Below are 20014 nucleotides of genomic sequence, written 5' to 3' on the forward strand. Positions count from 1 at the left end.
TACTCAAGCACTAATGAAGATTGTTAAAGTTGAATATTTCCCATGATCCAGATACTCATATATTCTCCACTCTCCTTGATCTTCAAAATTTAAAGATAAAATACCAAGGAAAGTGATATGAAAACAATGATCGATAGATCCAAACACTGCCAAGATTTCAAGTTTCATGTGTGGATTCCAGTGCAATTCGAGGGGAGAAGAGTTGCCTAGAGCTTATAGAAATTTTTTTTAAATGTGATACCTGTAATACAACTTTATACCTAGATCTATTATCAACTTAAAAAAAAACTTTTATGAACACACTTGAAACTCGGACTTGGGGGGGAGTGGGGAGGCAAGGGCAACATCCTAAACATCTGTACCCCCATAATATGCTGAAATAAAAAAAAAAAAGTTTGCTATTCCTAATTACATTTTCTTTCTCTTTAAGAGAAACGAGTCACCTAAAACCTTGATCAAAAAATTAAATTATTGGTCCCAATTTTTTCATTCTCTGAAATAATAGTACCCATCACACCTGTAACATAGCAGGTGTGGTATACTTCACTATCCCTTGATGTGGGCTTAGGCGTGTGACTTACTTTGGCCAATGTGATGTTAGCAAATGTACAGTAGTGCCAGTGACCTTGCAGTCTTGTGCTCTTGCTTTTGGCCGTGAAAAGAACATGCCTCAGGAAGCTGCTGTTCCACAAAAAGGGGAGAAATACATAGAACAAGCCAGGACCCAACCCTCAGCCTGAACCCAAGTCCACCTGAGCTTAGCTGATCTCATGGGCAAGAGTTATATGATTTTGTTTATGCAACTGAGCTTTTTATGGCTGTTTGTTACACAGTGTTATTATAGCAATATTAGACTAATATACTTACTACCTAACACACATATGAAGACAACCTTAAGTATAAAGCACTTTTCCAAAAGAAAACATGCTTTACAATTTCAGAGCACTCACAAAAAATGGAGCAGAACATTTCAAAAAGTGGGTGTTAGGAGGAAGGAGCGGGATGAAATAACACTGACAGTGTGTTACAGTAACAGAACCCTCCGCAGTAAGCGTTATGATGACATCTGTTTTGGAGATTGTAACACAGAAGCTCAACAATTAACCAGAAAGTGATACAAATAGAATTTCTGCTTAGGTTTTCTGGTTCCAAATCTTGTGAACCCTCCAGTAAGGAAAACTCTTCTCAAATATTCTAATGAGTAGAAAGTGTGCAAAGCAGCCTCTACAGTTTTGGGAACACTGTGCGTCACTCAGAAATTAAATAACACACTCTAAAGCAGGAGCCTCCAAGTTCAAGTCACTAACCCATTGATTGATAAGCTTCTTTCCTCGCTGGAAACACCTAGCAATGGGGCGCAAGACATTTCTAAGAAAAGCTTTAGAGACCAGATGAAATACAAGTTCCTTAGAGAGAGAGGTGAACTCTCCAGGTCAAAACGCCCACATTTAAAACACGAATTCATTGTCTTTCCAAAATAGAAATTAGAGTTTTTTCACGGATACTCATGTGTGACAACTCTTTTCATTAAAAACATATGGCCTGCAGCTGATTCAGGAATGCACATCCATCCTGCCATTGAATGTTTATCATTATGTAAAACTCATGGTCTCCACATCCCTAGAGCCACGTAGAGTTTTCTCTTTAATTCTCGTATCTCAAGAGGAAAACGCAGAGACATTACATGAATTACTCTTTCTCTAGTTTGAACATTTGTCAGGGATGATATAATTTCCAGATGCTTCCTTAGTTTTCATCTGTTTAATGACCTTACTCCTCAGAGAGTTGGAGGGTTTCTAAGTTTGGCTCTATGTGGGTATTATGGGGAAGAATGTTGAAAGTATTCTTGCCAGCACTGTCTAAATGAAGACCAACATTTAATAAAGTTTCCAATACACGTAAAATGACTCCTTGCCCCCTTCCTGTTCAGTTATGGATATATGCGTGTGTGTGTGTGTGTGTGTGTGTGTGTGTGTGTAAAAACAATTATCAACATGTATCTTCAAGGCCCAATAAAAGGAGGTTAATCTAAGCAATACTCAGTGATTTGGCAGGTAGCAGTCGATTGTTTTATGGACATAAGTAGTTGTTTTAGGGCCAAGATGACTACAAACTTTCGACTTATAAGTTTTTAAAAATACGTAGATGAGTACACAGTGATCAAAATGTTGGACATAGACAGACTACTCCAGAAACATGTACTTGGAGTAAGTTTTAGCATGATTGATCTCCTGAGATTGTCCAAGCAGTTATAATCTTAATTCTGCTGAAAACTCTGTGTATACCATTTAGATATCTTATTGTTGCATATTGGGTTAAATTTATTTCCAATCAAGTAACAGAAAAATATATAGAAGAATTCAATTAAAAGGAAATAATGTAGATACAACTTACCAATGCAGAATTCAGCTATGCCATTGTCTCGCCCAACCAGGATATCTAACAAAACTGAAATTAAGCAGAAAGACCTAATTTCAGGGAAACTAAAGTAGGTGTGACAAAATTGATCTTTCTCTCAGAGCCCATTTATCCTTATTTTTAAACATTTGTAATAATTCTGATTTTCCATTCTCTGTATTCCGAGTTGGTCATTTAAAATCATTTAGAATCCAAGTTGGCATAACTTATCTTTTTAAAAGTAGAAATTTTTAAATTTAGTGTTATATTTTCTTTGAATTTATAAGATTGCATTAATGAGATATTATGTTCTCTTGTTCAGAAGACTTTGGAAACTTTCATTCCAAGAGCAACATACCCATCAAGTGACTAATTTCAGAGGACTAAAATATGCTACCGTGTTTTATCTCATCTAGAAAAGTAATGATCTCGATCATCCCATACCTGTGTAGCACCACAAAGGCCAGGGCTGAACACTTCGCTCTGAAGTATTGTGCTAGTTCTCACCTAGGACAACACTGAACTTATTTAGTAATTTATATTTTTTGATGTCAGTGTTAATGACAATGAAGAAATCTGACATGAATATTTTACCCATCTCTAAGCCTTTACAGTTCCTACTACTTTCCATAAAACTACCGTGATATGTGGAAAACCATATCAAATTATCATTCCTCTGTGTATTTATTTTAAACTTAATATTACCTTGATTAGGCCAATGCATTTGTTTCTCAGGTTTTTGAGAAGTGCACATAACTTTCACGTTATATGATAACATGTCTTTACTGGGAGCCTAAGGACAAGGTAATAGCAAGTATAACATATATAATGTCTTTGACATAGGATTCTACGTATGTCAGGACACCTCGGAGGGTCAGTTGGAAGTCCCTGTCCCTTGCTTTCCTCTTTCCCACTCTCTTGTTTCTCCTCCAGGTCCTGGCTTTATCCTGCGACTAGTCCTTTGATCCATTCCCAGTTCCAACCTGAGAAAAGAATAGCAGATCTTTCTTCTTCAGAGACCAACATTTACCAAAAAAAAAAAAAGTTTACCTCCCCCACTAATGCTCATGGCATTTACACACTAAAGGATCCCTCCTTGCCAAGACTGAAATAGAAAGGATTAAAGAAATGAAGAAATGAAAGGAGAGATAACCATGTTCTGTTCATATGCATTTTCATCGAAAATCCCAAGATATGTATAGGATAAGGATCTTACCAGAGCCAAGTCTTTTTGCTTCCAATAAGGTATAGCGTGAACCTGGAAGAACATTTTCCAACAGCATCTGTTGTTATTTCTCATTACAGAGAGTAAACCATGGCCTCAAGTCCATAGCACCAAATAGCAGTGGAGATGATAAGCCTTCCCCTTGTGACGTGATATATTTCCAGATGTAGAGATTTCCTGCATTTCTGCAGGACAACATATATAATTATTTCCTAAGACACCAATCAATGTCTGTCTAAAGTTTTGTTTAGGAGGCTTAATTTCTTTTCGTAAAACACACACATAAAATTAAGTTTTTGAAAAGCTCTTCTTTTCTCTGTGAAAATCTCCAATCTAACAAAATTAGAGTTAACATTAAAAATTGACTTCTAAATAGATCCCTGTTTTAAGTATCCATTCTGATAAAAAAAAAATGCCAAGCTTAAAAATACATAATTACTATTTAAAGCAGAAATTTAATAGGCAACCTAACCTTTTCAAAAAGAACTTCTAATGTGAACCCTGAGATAAGATGCCACTTAGCAGAAGATTTTATTTTCACATTGTCCTGTGCATATAATAAGCTAAAGGGCTTTTTTTCATTTAGAACAAGTGAGATGAAATAGCTGTTATTCTTATTTTGATGTTCTTGAAGGGCAGGTCAAAAGAAGCTTATCTACAATAATAATGATTGATGAGCTTCATCTAATGATAATCCTTAATACCTTGGAGAACAATTCCAATAGATGCAAACAGCAAGAAATTTCCTGCTCATTGAAGGGCATTGTGAGTAAGCACAAACATGTGCAATTAGTAATGTCTTTTAAAAAAAGGTATTTAAGTCAATCTCAGCACAGCACAAAGGAAAGAGGGTTGACACTGTAATTTTAAATTTCTGGTCATTCATCCCAGCTGTGTCACTTAAGAACAGTGGACATTGAGAAATTTAGTTAATATCTATGAAATTTAGAGTCTCCATGTATAAAAAATGGGCACTTAATTGTTTTATTTTCTCTCTTGTTTTTAAATTCTATCAGGTTAGAGACCTTGTCTTTCTGGTACATTTCGGTTTTACAAGTGTCCAACATAATGTCCAGCTCTGAGTAAACGCTCAGAATATTTGATAACCGAAAGGATGAACTCATTCAGCAATGAAGATTTATTGTGAGCCTCATCTCATAGGATCCAGGCACTGCTTTAGTTGCTGAATTTGAAGGGAAGGGGACAGAAAAAATAAAAAAAAAAAAACCTCTACCTTTGTGGAGCTTATATTCTAATGCAAAAGACAATTAACAGAGCAAATAGCCAAAATTGATACAAAAAAATATTCAAAGCTAGAAAGGAGGCTATGAAATGTTGGATGTTGGGGTGGGAAGTAGAATTTTAGTTAGGAATGCTAGGAAAATCCTTGGCCAGGCAGTGAGTTTCGAATAAGGATCTGAAGAAAGTGGGCTGTTCCCCACGCAGCTATTTCAGAAGAGACCATTTCAAAGAGAAGGGACAGAAAGTACAAAAACCCTGAGGCAGGAGTCTCAGGAAAACAGCACAGGACCAGTGTGATTTACCCAGCAACATAAATGGAGGGAATAAGGCTGAAGTCAGAGAGATAAAGGGGAGGGGGAAATCATAGAAGCCTTGGTTAGAGCAAGGACCTTGGCTTTTATCCTGAGACAGACGAGAAGCTGCTGGAAGGTTCTGAGCAGAGGAGGGACAGGCTCTGACTTACAATTGAGCAGGATCACTCTGCATGCTGTGTGAACAACAGACTGCAGGAGGGCAAAGGGAGAAGTAAAATAAACACCTACCTCACAGCATTTTTCTAACGATTACTCAAAAACATATGTGACGAGTATATGGCACAGACCTGGTATGAATCGCCCTCACTTGCTAAAGGACAGCTGTTACTATTCTCGCAGATAATGACTTTGCTCTTCTTGCAGACACATGCACTGAGGCTCTGTGTTCTCACCATTAACAATCCCGATAGACCGCACTCCTTTATGGCAGCGTGGGAGTTGGGGTGTTGGATTAACATGAACTACAATAGTCAACGGACTGCCCCCACCAAAAAGAAGAAATGGCCCCACCATCTAATGGAATTATTCAGGCAAAGTGAAGCAGCCTCCCTATTTACTGTCCCTGCCCTGTGCCAAGGCCTCTCATTCAGTTAATGTTGAGGCATCAAAGGGTTGTGAGGATGCTGGGAATTTAGCTTTTATCAAAATGTTTATACCTAAATTCCACAGTGCCAGCATCAAAGGGCAGCCATTCACATCAACATCTTCTGACAAAAGACACAGGGGTGCTTTCTACTCATTCCATGTCGAATACGGTTTCCTGGGGAAACGCTAAAAGCTACATGAAACATGACAAAATCCATGAACCCTAATTAAATTTCTCCTTAAAACACCATCATTAGACATTAACTAGGGATATTTTATTCTCTGAAGGAGTAACTGGTTAATTTTATTTCTGCTTAATGAAAAAAAGAACTTAGCAATTTGAGGGAAGGCAGTTCAAGCAGTCCTAACTTTGCAAACAGACAACTGAGCAGGTAGCATTTCCCTCCTCATCCTCTCCCCTTCCTGCTCACATGTGACAAGAGACTCCTGGTTCCTGTGGCTGCCCTCACTTCACTGCTACTCCTGGGGGGGTTGTAGCAATTCAGTCAACAATAGTTTATTGAGTGTCTATTTTGTGCCAGGTGCTATTCTAGGTGCTAATGGTACAGCAGTAAACCAGAGACACTGCTCTCTGGGAGTTTACCTGCAAGTACCTGGGAGGTTCAGGGAGAAGAAGAGGTGAGGCCAACAAAGAACAATCGACTTCCTCCCCTTCACATCATCTCTCCATCCCCCAGCATCCTCGCTGGTGGCCTTTGCTAGGTGCCAACAGTGGCCCTCTTTCAGAAGGAAAACAGTTGAGAATAAGTCGGGGCTTTCCCCTGAAATATTGATGAATCACATTTCACTTTGGGGGGAATCTAATCACCCTCAACATCATCTATGTGTCTTCATGTCTTACATATAACTCTGAGCGAAAGAACAGAGAGAGACAGAGGGAGAGAGAGAGAGAAGACAGAGGAGAAGTGTTGGAACTTTGTCCATAGCAAATAAAGTAGCATCCAGGAATATCAGTTTTTTATCTTTTGAAGTATCTTTTAAAACTTTGTAATTTTCCCTTTAATTATTATTTTTATCCCCATTCTGATTTTAGTTTCTACAGTTACTTCATCATCCAGTGCTATTTTTTTCCTACAGGATGTTCACTAGAATTACCTACTATGTAAGATATTTTGGTTGCTTATTCATTCTACCTTCCCACTAGAAATCGAATTTTATTCAGAGATCCCCTTTCCATTTATAATGTCAGGAAAATTGACATCCTCAGCTCCAGGGGTAATTCAATCAACTTAGGGCATTCCCAGGGAACTGTTAACATTTTAGAAGTAGACATGTGACCTAAGAAAGTTTCTCTGTGTGTGTGTGTGTGTGTGTGTGTGTGTGTGTGTGTGTGTGTGTTCTGATAGATAAGAACAAGAGATTAGAGTTAACACTGTGAGGGTCAGAGAGTGAGCCCACTATTGAGCTCTTAAATGAATCAAACCTAAGGCTAAGGGAGATGATAAATGTTTTTATTGTCTAAGCCAATCTTAGACAGGTACTCTGTTACTTGCAGCCCAAAGCATTATATCAGATACACACTGGAATTGTTACAGCTCTGGGAAAATACAGTATTTATTTGCAATTCAGATTCCAAACAGGAAGAGATTCTTCATATCACAGGATCCTTTAAAACAACTCCCATGTCTATAACATGAAAAAGGAAAGCGGTGCCAAAGCACAATAATCTGATCCCAAGAGAAAACATCCACACAGAACTCTCCGGTTAGATGTTAACACTACACAGCCACTATGTTACAGTATTACTTTAAGTACTCAAAGATCAGACTTTAAAAAGTGCTTAACTTTAAGACCGTTTTATAGAAATAAGGTTCTGAAACTGAAGCTTTGCAAACAGCTTAACTGTATAGGACAAGAACAATGTAGGACATGAGAAAAGAATCCAGATTGTGCTATAAATATTCCCTAAAACCACTGGTCCCATTCCTTAATGAAGAGGAATGGGAGAGAGATAACAGAAACTACTATATATCTTGTATATTATATTATACCATAAAATATATCCAGCATATATGTGTAGTAAATTTTATTTTTTCTTATAGCCTGTTCAGTCATTCTCAGCAGATTCTGTTCTTAAAACCATAAATAAATTCCAAATATTGTTATCTGTAGACATATTGATAGATTAGGGTAAATCCACTCTGATAGATTGTTTGAAAAGATGGCTGCATCAATTTCTCCTATTCCTGGAAGCATATGTCTCTGGAAAGTGACTTTGCTACTCTTCTCCAAATGGAACTTTTTTCCTTCCACTTGATATAGGCTGACCTCATCCTGTGACTTGCTATAACCAATAGTAGGTAGCAGAAATGATATTGTGTGACTTCAGAGCCTTAACTTCAAGAAACCTTGCAGCTTCCTCTCTTGCCCTTTTGCTGCTCTGAGACTTCCATGTAAGGAAGCCCAGGCCAGCCTCCTTGGAGATGAGTCAGGAGGAGAGAAAATGGCCCAGCCATGCTACTGAGACTACCTGGAACTAGTGAGCCCCCAGTCAACTCAACAACTGACAGCGACCACATCCCTGATGCTGGTGAGACCTGCAGAAGTAACACCCAGGTGAGCCCAGAATGCATTGCAGAAATATGAGCAAATAAATTATTTTCAAACCACTAAGTTTTAGGGTAGAAAACTGATACATACTTCCTGTCTGTGGAAGTCAGGATTCTGGTGCAACCATCAAGTAAAAAGTATACTCTTTGCAGGATTCTATCTTAAGGAAGCTTTTTTCTTCTTCTTTTTCTCCTTGGATGTGCAAGTAAATGTTATGCTACAAGTAAATGCCTTAGAAAGTCCTCGAGGTGTTTTTGAGGAAAGAGATATTCTGGAAGGACAACAATCCCACTTGCCTTATGGGGAAAACATCTCTCTACCCTCTCTTATCCACTGTTTTTTCTACTGCAGTAAATACCTTTATTTACATGGGCTGGAGCTGAGTCAGCAGGGTTGATAGTTGGGCCACCTTTTAATAAGTTCTTTGAGGATCTGTCTAAAACCTTTCAGTAGAATATTCTGTCCTCAACTTTCGGGCCTCATTAGAAATTCTAAGACAATAGGATAATACTCATTAAATTCTCATTTATACCAGCCATTAGTCAATTGGGACTACATGGGGAAGGAGGAATTAAAACCAATGTTTCCCAGTCTGTCAGCTGAAAAATTGGAGGATTATTAAGAGTTCTGCAAACTCATTTGCATTCAGTCAATAGACGTTCAGTCAACAAACATTTAATAAGCACCAATCAGGAGCACCTGTGGATATTGCAGGCACTAAGGAAGACAAGGTCTCTGTTCTCATGGAGAACAGTTGAGAACAGTTTAACAAAGCTAATATAACCAGTAAGTAATGTAATGCCAGATTGCAGTAAGGGAAAAAATAAGGCATACATCGCTGGACGTGGTGACTCATGCGTGTAATCCCTCCTGAGAAGGCTGAGGAGGGAAGATGGCTTGAGGCCAGGAGTTCGAGACCAGCCTTGGCAGCATAGCAAGACCCTATCTCTAAAAATAAAAAATTAGCCAGGCATAGTGGTGTGTGCCTTTAACCACAGCTACTCAGGAGGCCAAGGCAGAAGGATCACTTGAGCCCAGGACCTTCAGGTTGCAGTGAGCTACGATCACACCACTGCACTCCAGCCTGGGTGACAGTGTAAGACTCTATCTCTAAAAAAATAAATAAATTTTTAAAAATTAAAAAATAAGGCAATTTTAACGTAACAGCATGATTGGGGTGATGGGAGTAGGGAATTTCTGTTTTGGATCGAGTGGGCATAGAAGCATTCTTTATGGAGGAAACATTTGAGCTGAAACCAGGACAAGAAGGAGCCAGTCTTGTGCAGATCTTGGGGAGAAGCATTCCAAGGAGAGACAGAGCAAGGGCAAAGCCCCTGAGCAGAGGCGAGCTGGGCATGTTCCAGAGAGAAGGCAGTCATGGCGCTGATGTCGAGACGATGGGAGCGTGCTGCCAGAGAGCAGAGGGGCAGCAAAGTGCGGGAGGAGATCCGGGGAGTGGCATGAAGCCAGAGGGACATTCCCAGTGCAGCAGTCGCACGGCTCATGGCCCAAATCTGCGTCACACATATGTGTGCTGCTGTTGTCCAAAAGTGTGTAAATCTTGAAAACGATACAGACATGCATTGAACATGTTATTAAATGTCTAGCAGCTTTCTAGCATGTGGACAGGGGCGGTGACATTTGTGGATGTTAAAAGTCCTTACATCTGAAAATATTAGAAACCACCGTCTGCGCTGACTTTCTGATGTTAGATTTGTACAAAATTGAGTTTCCATTCTTTCTTCTATTCTGAAAGGAAATAAAACTCTGCAAGGAGGAAAATGCGTACAGACCCATGACATATCCTTCTCAAAAGAGCCAAATTCTGTATACAATAGGCAAACCCGAGTGCGGTTAATGATATAAGCAGAGAAACCAGGTATCACCCTCAGGCAAGTTTTTGTGTTCTTGGTACAAAAATTGCTCCTATAGAAGCAGAGTATCTTATATCTCCAGAGATTTTGCATATTCATATTTCAAATAATTCTAAGTGGAACGAGAATTGTATCTTTCACCTTTACAGGCACAGATTTTCACTAATAGAGGTTATAAATATATTTATTTGTAATGGTATCAGTTGAAAGCAGACTGTTTTTAGTGGCTGATACCAAAATCATCATGGAACTACCTCTAACTTACTATCGGAGGCTTATTTACCATGATTGACTGTCTTGTTGTTTTACCTTGTCTCTGACCCTGCACACCAAGCATGAGGCTCCTGAATTTAAAAGAGAAAGTGATTAATGTGGCAAGTGCAGACACAGTCAAGCCTGCATACCCCAGTGGGGACACAGGAGAAGCCTGATAAATAATAAACACCACCACTTTCTCACACTCTAACTCTCTCTCTCACTGCATCTTTCAGGCAGCCCTTTAAATGAGAGGTCACTTATTTCAAAGCCAAATATACTGTGTGTTACTCAAAAATTATTTATGCCATTGTCAGGAAAAAAAATATTTACATGTAAAAATGCTGAACCATGAAACTCTAACCACAGGAAAGGTTACTTGTATAAAAAAATATAAGTTGATATCGACATAATTTCCATAATCATTATTTCTTCTCATAAAACAATGCTTGCCTTGAAAGATTAAGCAGGGGTATTCCTTCTGCTCAAAATTCTCCATGAGACAAATCCCAAATGAAAGGCTTTTGAGGTTGAATGTAACAATCCTTTAACTATGAGGAGAAAATAACAAAGAAAATCAATTCTGGGAATACAGATGATAGAAGAACAATGGTTTTGTGAAATTAAAGAACAACAATAGTGGATTTAAAATTCACTGTGTGTAGGATGTACAGAACTAGAAATGGAATATCCAGTTTCTAATTTCTTAGTAATCAGGAGTTAATGAATACTATAATTCACTTTTGCTTTCAAAGATCATTTCTATCTCCCTCCCACTACTTACCTATTATCTTTCCACCTTGTTGCTCCACGGGTTTACTCTGATAGCTATTAGTTTAGGAGAAATTGTGCTCTCTCTTTCTCATAAGCAGTAAAGTAAGTGAAGTCGCCAGTTATTAGGCGAATATTCAGTTAACATAGATTGAGTGCTGGCAAACTTCAGATTTTGCCAGTTCAGTTCTAGGCCACCACAATAAAGCAAATATTGCAATAAAGAGAGTCACATGAATGTTTTGGTTTCCTAGGGCATGTTTATACTATATTATAGTCTATTAAGTGCATATTTAGACATAATGCAATAGCATTATGTCTAAAAAAAACAACATACATTCCTTAATTTAAAAATGCTTTATTGCAAGAATACTAATGATCATCTGAGGCTTCAGTGAATCGTAATCATTTTCCTGGTGGAGGCTCTTGTGGCAATGTTGATGGCTGCTGACTGATCAGGGAAGTAGCTGCCGAAGGTTGAGGTGGCTATGGCCATTTCTTAAAATGAGACAACAATGAAATTTGCCACATCTATTGACTGTTGCCGTCACAAAAGATTTCTCTGTAGCATGTAATGCTGTTTGATAGCATTTTACTCACAGTAGAACTTCTTTCAGAATCTAAGTCAGTCCTCTCAAACCCTGCCACTGCTTTATCAACTAAGTTATGTAATCTTCTAAATCCATGTCATTTCAACAAATGTTCATACATCTTCACCAGAAATAGATTCCATCTCAAGAAACCACTTTCTTTACTAATTCATAGAGAACAACTCTTCATCTGTTCAAGTTTTGTGGTGAGATTGCAGCAATTCAGTCCCATCTCCAGGCTCCACATCTAATTCTGGTTCTCTTGCTATTTCTACCACATCCACAGTGACTTTCTCCACTGAAGTCTTGACCCCTTCAATGTCATCCATAAGGGTTGGAATCAACTTCTTCCAAACTCCTGCTTTCGTTGCCATTTTGATTTCTTACTATGAATCATGAACATTCTTAATAACATTAGAATGGTCAATCATTTCCAGAAAGTTTTCACTTTACTCTGTCTAGATCCACCAGAGGAATCACTATGTATGGCAGCTTCAGCCTAACAAAATATATTTTTTAAATAATACAACTCGAAAGTCAAAATTACTCCTTGATCCAACAGAAGAGATGTTGTGTTAGCAGGCACAAAAACAACATTCATCTCCTTGTACGTATCCATCCAGATCTCTTGGGTGACCAGGTGCATTTTCAATGAGTGGTCATATTCTAAAGGAATCTTTTTGCCTGAGCAATAGGTCTCAGCAGTGGGAGAGCTTAAAATGTTCAGTAAGCTATGCTACGTAGTACGTATGCTACGTACTGTCGCCCAGGCTTTGTTGTTCCATTTACAGAGCACAAGCAGAGTACATTTAGCATAATTCTTAAGGGCCCTAGGATTTTTGGAATAGTAAATGAACATTGGCTTCAACATAAAGTCACCAGCTGTATTAGCCCCTAACAAGAGAGGCAGCCTGTGCTTTGAAGCTCTGAAGCCTGGCATTGACTCCTTCTCCTATCCAGCTATCAAAGTCCTAGGTGGCATTTTCTTCTATGTTTAAAATCTGTTTTTTAGTGTAGCTACCTTCATTAATCCTCTTAGCTTAATCTTCTGGATTAATTAATCTTCTCCATCAGCACTTGTTTCTTTACCTTGCATTTTTATGTTATGGGGATGGCTTCTTTCCTGAAACATCATGAACCAACCTCTGCTAGCTTCCAAGTTTTCTTCTGTGGCTTCTTCACCTCTCTCAGCGCTCACAGAATTGAAGAGAATTAGGTCCTTGCTTTGGGTTAGGCTTTGTTTTAAGGAAATATTGTAGCTGGTTTGATCTTCCACCCAGACCACAGAAACTTTCTCCCTATTAGCAGTAAGTCTGTTTTGCTTTCTTATCATTTGTGTGCTCACTAGAGTAGCACTTTTAATTTCCTTCAAGAGCCTTTCCTTTACATTCACAACTTAGCTAACTGGTGCAAGAGATCTAGCTTTCAACCTATCTCAGCTTTCAACACACCTTCCTCACTAAGCTTAATCATTTCAAGTTTTTAATTTAAAGTGAGAGACATGTAACTCTTCATTTCACGTGAGCATTTAGAGGTCATTGTCGGGTTATGAATTAGCCTAATTTCAATATTGTTTTGTCTCAGGGAATAGAGAGGACTGAAGAAAAGGAGAGAGATGGGAGAATGGCCAGTTAAGTGGAGCAGTCAGAACTCATTTATTGAGTTTGCCATCACAGATGGGTGTAATTTGTGATGCCCCAAAACAATTACAATAATAACATCAAAGATCACTGATCACAGATCATCATAACAGATATAATAATCTTAAAAAGAGTTTGAAATATTGTGAGAATTACCAATATGTGACACAGACACACAAAGGGAGCACATGCTGTTGGAAAAATAGCACCAATAGAATTGAGTAGGATTTGCCACAAACCTTCAATTTGTAAAAAAAAAAAAAAATGCAGTATCTGCAAAGTGCAATAAAATGAGGTATGCCTGTATTAACAGAGAAAGGTAGTAAGTGGTGTGCGGAGGGAAGAGAGATAGGAAAAGGAGAGCCAGTTATTGGTACTTAGATTACTGGGCTAGAGGAAGCTCTTATGTTGCTGTCAGCTTCATGCGTTATCCAAATATGTCAAGATTATCCTGTTTTAGTAGTGACTCATTTGTCCCTTCCTTCCACCAAAAGTTACATATTGGAATCTCTATTAATACATTTATGATAACTCTGGGATGAGTTGGGAAGTGCATTGGGTTTAAATCTTGGCTCTATAGTATTACATCATGTAAATCCACTGAATTTTGAATTCTTTAACTGTAACATAAAATTGTGCTGCTCTAAAATAAGACAAGGGGCAACTTCCACATTTGGCACAAATTAGTAACCACATCAATACTTGAGAGTGGTTCCACTGTATCATCTGTCTCTGAGGAAATTCTTTTATTTATTCTTTCTTTTATTCTTCTATTCATTTAAATATTTACTGAGCAAATACACGGCTTTGAACCAAGTGTTAGAGATACATGGACATGACACAAGTCCCTAACTTTAAGCAGCTCACAATTTAGTGGGTATTTTATATTTAATTGAGAAATGCTCCTAGGGGGCCCTCACATTTTGTTAAGACTTCTGGACTCATACTTGAGTTTTGTGAATTACTAGGGCAGATTTCAAGGCAAAAATCACATTCTCAGAATTAGTCCAGCCAAAACTTAGTTTTTACTATGCAGGAGCCAGTATGATAATACATAAGGTATACAACAAAAGAAATTTAATGCTCAAGCCTAATAATAGAATATCTGTATCATTATCTTTTTAAAGCTCCAGATACAATTTTAAAATTCTGTTTTTGACAGACTTTTTACAAGGCACTACCCAACTCCCTCCAACCCCACTTGAGTAAGATGTGAGGCCTACCCATGTCAGAGTCAATATCACCAAGGGAAGACCAAGAGAGAGAAAACAATAGAGGAAGAGACCTACATAGTGTTTCATTAGTTTGTGTTATTATTAAGATAATGACCCTGGGACGTGCCCTCCAACACCTTTTCATGCAGGGTTCATGCAGAGAGAATTATTACTGGTCTACTTATTGCTCGCTTTTTCCATACAAAACAAATTGACAAAAGGTGTCATGATGACATGACATCTGGGTCAACAGTGATGGTAGAGAGAAGAAGGAATCTGAAAAAAACATAAACATGACCAATCTACTCCGTTTAGATTTGGTTAACAAACTCATGACATATTTTGAACTATCTTTATTAGATATTACATGTTAATACTTATTAAAATTTATTAAAATAAAACCAATTAGTTTTCAATTTTAACTAAACTGACTGATAAATTACATTTAAATACATAATATTAATGAAGACAGGATGCATGGGAGGGCCTTACTGAACCTATTTTCTTGATTTATTAATCTAATTATCTCACCACCTTTCCCCCCAATCATTGATTTTCCAAATGCTATACATAGGTAGGGCTGAAGGGCATCCAAGCCCAGCACACTTTGAAAAATCCAAGATTGACCACATAATTTTGACTCACCAGGGAAGACAGGGAGATTGCCCCAAAGCAACAAAACTAGAAACTTCATTGACATGAAGTTCAATGTTCCTGAACTAAAACTCCAGCATAAACTAGACTCCAACAGAGACAACTTGGATTAAAGACACTGAAGCTTCCTGTCCTGCACCAAAATAGCCAGTTGACTCAGTCAATGCAGTGGTGGAAAACGCCAATTGTATTGTTCTATTGACCTGGAGCAGAGTTAAGTCAATCAAAACAATCAATCCTGTTAGTCCACACATCGAGGAAGAGAGCAGAGTGTCCAGGTCAATAGAACAATACAATTGGCATTTTCCACCACTGCATTGACTGAGTCAATTATTCAGGGACTTTATGTTAAAAAAACAAAGCTTTTGTTCTATAACGGATATTTGACATGTGCATGTGTTCTTGGACTGATCTATTTTAAAACATACATTAGTTCTCCACTAAAACCAAAATAAGGAGATGCAATTAAAGCTACCAGTGAATGGATCTTACTCTCTTCAAAATGATTCATATTGCTTTTATGCTCCCTGTCTCACACACACACACATACACACATTAGTCATTAATTGTGTCAGCTTAAGGAAAAGTTCATCATTCAAATGAATTTTTTCAATTCAATTCAAAAAATTTTATTCACTAATATCTCCTTCCATCAGGGATCCTTCCTCTTCCTTTGGGCCTTTGGAGTTTACAGTCCACTTTCAGAATCTGATGAAAATTGACAGAGCCTCTTCCTAGAAAAAAAATATGTACGCATTAACATATATAGTCACACACTCTCTTGTGCACAAAATGTTGCATATCAATTTTAGGAACTTCACAGATTCTCTGAGCCATTAACCCTGGGTTAAGAACCCCTGTTTCATGTACTTGGAACTGAGTTAGACCCTGCAGGTCCTGAAGCCAAGAAGACAGGGTCTCATGTAAAAGGATATGAAACAAAATGACATAACTGGGGGGAAATAATAGCTTGATAACTCTGAGACACAAAGTAGAATGGGAGGGAAGAAGATTAGTGGTAGGCGAAAGTCAGGGCATTAAAGACTATATATGTCATGCTAAGGAATTTAGACAGGATGCTGTAGCCTAAGTGTTTCTTAGTATGATCCAAGGACATTTGTAAAGAATCATCTAGGGTGATTTATTGAATTAAAATCTCTGAGGAGGGGCCTACGAATATGTAATTCAAGGTTGTTCCTCAGGTTGTGCTGACACATATTAAATTTTAGAAAACTTGAGGGGGCCTGGGGGAAGGAACAGCATGGTGAGAAGAAGTTAACAGCAGCCTAGAGGTTCTAAAGGGGTCTGGAGATGATGATCAGATTTTCATTTTAGATAGAGCACTCGGCAAGCTGCAGAGGACAGGTTTAACAAGGCGAGATTGGAAAACGGAGACCAGTGTAGTTGTCCTGCAGCAAGATGCCACACCATAAACTAAAGCAGAAGTGGTGAGGAAAGGAGAGATGTGGAAGGCTCTCGGGAAGTGAAAATTAACAGACAGCATCATTGACAAGTAGAAGGAGGGAATCCACAATAACCGGGTTTTCTGGCTTGAGAGACTGTCCCGATGGCAGGATTACAAAATGGACGTGAAGAGCAGCTTTAGGAGGCAAAATAGAGCTCAGATTTGGATTTTGAGCAGCTTAGGGAACATCTAGATAGAGATAAACACACGGGTCTGGACTTCGTGGAGTTAGTGCATGCAAGACTTAGGATGCCTGTTTTGTCAGGTCTTTTCTCCTGGGACAGCTCCCTCTGAGGATACCCCATCCCCTCTCTAGGCAACAGGCTGCAGGTGTTCTGGGAGGACATTGCAGGAAGCAGTGGGGGATTCAGTCACCGACTCCCACTGGGCTCAGTCATGATCTCACTCCACCTTCCACTTGCCTGGGTTCCAAGTCTGGAGCAGCTCTGGCCCAGTTTTCCTTGTGACTCCCGAGGCTCCAGGACTCAGCTTTCTTCTTGTCACCATTCTCCCTGCCAACGTTGTCTTCCTCACCTCTGCCAAGTCGGCTTCCACCCCCTCTTAGCCGTCCATCCTCACATATTGTGGTTTACTTTCCACCTGTCTCCTAGAGTTTCATAGAAGAATTTGTTGGCATTTCTGTGTTCATCCTCATTGCTACTTGGGAGATGGTTTCTCAAAGAAAGGGGGTGATACGGTTGGGATATTTGGCTTCTCCAAATCTTGTTTTGAAATTTGATCCTTAGTGTTGAATATGGGACCTGGTGGGAGGTGTTTGGGTGGTGAGGGCAGATCCCTCAAGAATGGTTTTGTGGCCTCCCCCCGATGACAAGCGAGTTCTCACGTTACTAGTTCACACAAGAGCTGGCTATTTAAAGGAGCCTGGCATCACCTCCTCCCTCTTTTGCTCTTTCATTTGCCCCTTCCCTCACCATATGACACTCCTGCTCCCCCTTCATCTTCCACCTTGATTGGGAGCTCCCAGAAGTTCTCACCAGAAGCAGGTGCTGGTGCGATGGTTCTTGTACAGTCTGCAGAACTGTGAGCCAAACAGACCTCTTTTCTTTATAAATTACCCAGCCTCAAGTGTTTTTTTTATAGCAATGCAAAATGAACTAATACAGGAAGGGAGGCAGAAAGGTCTTTGTCATTTCAAATTAGAGTTGTTCTTAAATAGCATGGACATATATTTCATTGACCCAGCAATTCCATTTCTAGGAAATTATCCCAAAGAAATTCTCACTTTAGGTACACAAATATGTATGTACTTGATGTTTATTTCATCATTGTTTGGGAAAGAAAATTTTAAAATGGAAGAAATCATAACAGTTACCAAAAATACTATCGTTAAATAAGTTATGGAGCATTCATACCATGTAACCTTATATAGCCAGCAAAAAGAATAAGATGAACCTAAAACTTCAAGCTAACAAAACTATATTTGGGGAAAAAATGTTCCTGCCTACAACTTACCACCTGAAGAATAATTTTTAATTCGTTAATATCTCCACTAATAAAAGACTTAGCAAGAGAGGAAGAAGAGGCAACTCATGCCCAGAAATTCCAACTTAATAGGCAGGAAAATGAGAAAAAGTTTTAAGCACTGGTGAAGGGTAAGTATGACCAGAGTCCAGCTGTTGAAAACTAGAAAACAGGATCATGTTTGACAAAATAAAAATATCATTTTAAGAATTGAGATAGGAAGACAGAATTAAATCAAGAAAAAGTCTAAGTTAATACTGAGCATCTGCAGACATTGCCCTCCAGACAGCTAAACATACTAAAATACTCTGCTAATTAAGACAATTTGGTATCATGCAGAAATTCAAAAACAAGCCAAATGAATAGAATTCAGAAGTATGCCCACACATATATGGAAATTTTAGTTATAAAATCTATAATAAAGTTGAGATTTCAAATTAGTGGAGGAAATAAATGGCATAAGAAAAGCAACTATTTATGAGGAAAAAATAAATTTAGATCCCACTTCCACAACTAGGGCTGCAACACCGCACATAGCATTTATAAACTACAGATAGATTAAAGAACTAAATTTATATGTGCATGTGTTAGGGGGAAATACAGGGGGATATTTTGATAATTTTAGAATGTAAAAGGCTTCCCTGAGCAAGCCATAAAACAGAAATGTCCTAAAGGATAAACTGACAATTTTAAGCTCATAAAAATTAAAAGCATCTTTACAATAAAAGACTCTAAAAACAGAGTTTGAGACAAATGATTGACAGAGAGAAAACATCCATAGCATATTCTACAAAGGCTTAACGTCTACAATATGTAAAAATGACTTGACTTTTGATTAAGGAAAGCCAAACAACCCAGTAGAAAATAAACATAGCAAATGAATAGGCAATTTCCAGAAGAACCAAAAATGACCAATAAACTTATAAAAGGAAACTACCTCACTGATTATCAGGAAACTAAAAAGTTTTAAGATATAATAGCACTTGTTATTTTTATCATTATGGTAAGAACACTTAACATATCTACCCTCTTAACAAATTTTTAAGTGCACAATACAATATTGTTAATTCTACGTACAATGTTGTACGGATCTCTAGAAATTATTCCCCTTGCATAATTGAAACTTTATACCCATTGAAAAGCAGCTCCTCATTTATCATTTTTCATCTCTCAAATTAGCCACATTTAAAAAGATACACGTTAAGAAAGAGAGAAAGACAAGAGACAGACATTCTTGTGCACTTTTGAAATGAGTATAAATTAATGAAATCTTTTTGAAAGGCAATTTCAGGGATAAAATTCAAGTATTTAATATCCAGTGTGGCACAGGCACTGGCCCTTCCAAATAGATGCCAGCGATGACCAGTTACTAAGGTCCTGCCAGTACACCCTCACCCATAGACACCAGCTGAAGGTCAACCTCCGCAAAATTTAACCAGTCTTAAAGCACACATGCTCTTTGACCCAGCAATTCCATTTCTGGGAATCTACTCCACATAAATTCTTTTTTAAGTACATAAAAGATGTACGCACATTGATATTAATTTTATCATTGTTTTGATACGCTAAAAAAGAAAAAAAAAAGGAAGCAATCGTAATGATCATCAAAAATGGAATGGTTAAATAAATTATGGCACATTCATGTCATGGAATACTATACAATCATTAAAATGAATGGGACGAACCTAAATAAAAAAACATTGAAAAATACAGCATGATATTAAGTGAAAAAAAA

This window comes from Propithecus coquereli, unplaced genomic scaffold (assembly GCF_000956105.1).
Source record: "Propithecus coquereli isolate 6110/MARCELLA unplaced genomic scaffold, Pcoq_1.0 Scaffold112, whole genome shotgun sequence".
In the NCBI taxonomy this organism is placed as follows: Eukaryota; Metazoa; Chordata; class Mammalia; order Primates; family Indriidae; genus Propithecus; species Propithecus coquereli.